We start from the raw sequence: 1,347 nt of genomic DNA, 5'->3' as shown, positions 1-1,347 counted from the left end.
TTCAGTAGCATAGCAGGTTATAAAGTCAATACCCAAAAGTCAATAGCATTCCTCTACACAGACAACAAACACACTGAGAGGGAAATTATAGAAATAATACCTTTTACAATAGCACCAAGGAAAACAAAATACCTTGGAATCAATCTAACTAAAGAAGTCAAAGATGTTTTCAAGGAAAATTACAGTACTCTGAAAAAAAGAGATCGTAGAGGATTTCAGAAAATGGAAATATCTGGCCAGGGAGATGGCTCAGTAGAATAAGCACTTGCCTGGCAAGAAAATGGAATTTAATGCAATCCCTATCAAATTACCACCAATATACCTCACAGACATAGATAAATCATTCCTACCATTTATTTGGAACCTAAAAAGACCTAGAATAGCAAAGGCAATCCTGGGAAACAAAGACAAGGCAGGAGGCATGACAATTCTTCACTTGAAATTATACTACAAGGCTACTGTGATAAAATCAGCAAGGTACTGGCAACAACATAGACCTGAGGATCAATGGAATAGATTAGAAGATGGTGGAGTTTCTATGAACACACTCAGGCACCTTATCTTTGACAAAAGGGCCAAACATGATCACTGGAAGAAAGATAGCCTCTTTAACAAATGGTGCTGGAAAAGCTGGCTCTTTACATGCCAAAAACTAAAACTTGAACCTGGTCTGTCAACATGCACTAAACTAAAGTCAGAATGGATTAAACATCTAAGCATTAAAACAGAAACACAGTCGTGGAGGCGGCGCCGCAGGGGGCGGAGGTATCTACTGAGCGTTGTGCGCCTCAGCTTTCTCCCGGACACCAGCGCAGAGGACACGATGTCAGGGCCCTCCAGCCAGTTCCTTTGGGCCGTCACCTGCCTGGCTGCGCTCTGCCTGCAGGTTGTCCTCTCTGTGAACTCCAGTTTAACCACGACTGCAGCCGAACCGGCGAACACGACTTTGGCGCCCACCAAGATAGTCTCCACGACTGCGACGCCCACTGCGCCGCCCTCCACCCCAGCGCTAGAAACTTGTGAACACCGCAAAAGCTGTTCTTCCTGTGTTCATTCAAGTATTCCTAGTACTTGTTATTGGATAAAATGTAAAGAAGCAAATAAGAGCTACTGTTCTGATAATGCAACAGTTAGTGCCTTGTGTTCTGTGCCTACTACTATTGCTCCAGTGCCAACCAATGCAACAGCTAAAACCACAACTCCACCTTCAACATCTTCCACCACAGTTACCACAACAGGTGCAGCAAATACCACTGTGGCTCCAACTTTAGGACCTGGGTGGAAGTCTACCTTTGACGCAGCCAGTTTCATTGGAGGAATTGTCCTTGTTTTGGGTGTACAGGCTGT

The 1,347-nt window shown here is 44.3% G+C and overlaps 1 pseudogene; it reads left to right on the top strand.

The window, feature by feature from the left end:
• The first annotated feature begins 759 nt into the window (after positions 1-759).
• LOC101576323 overlaps positions 760-1,347 on the top strand; it is a 63,215-nt pseudogene continuing 62,627 nt past the window's right edge.

This window comes from Octodon degus, unplaced genomic scaffold (genome assembly GCF_000260255.1).
Source record: "Octodon degus isolate 3935 unplaced genomic scaffold, OctDeg1.0 scaffold00031, whole genome shotgun sequence".
NCBI classification, from domain to species: Eukaryota; Metazoa; Chordata; class Mammalia; order Rodentia; family Octodontidae; genus Octodon; species Octodon degus.
Note: the sequence above shows the minus strand (reverse complement) of the source record. Positions and strands in the feature narration are given on the sequence as shown.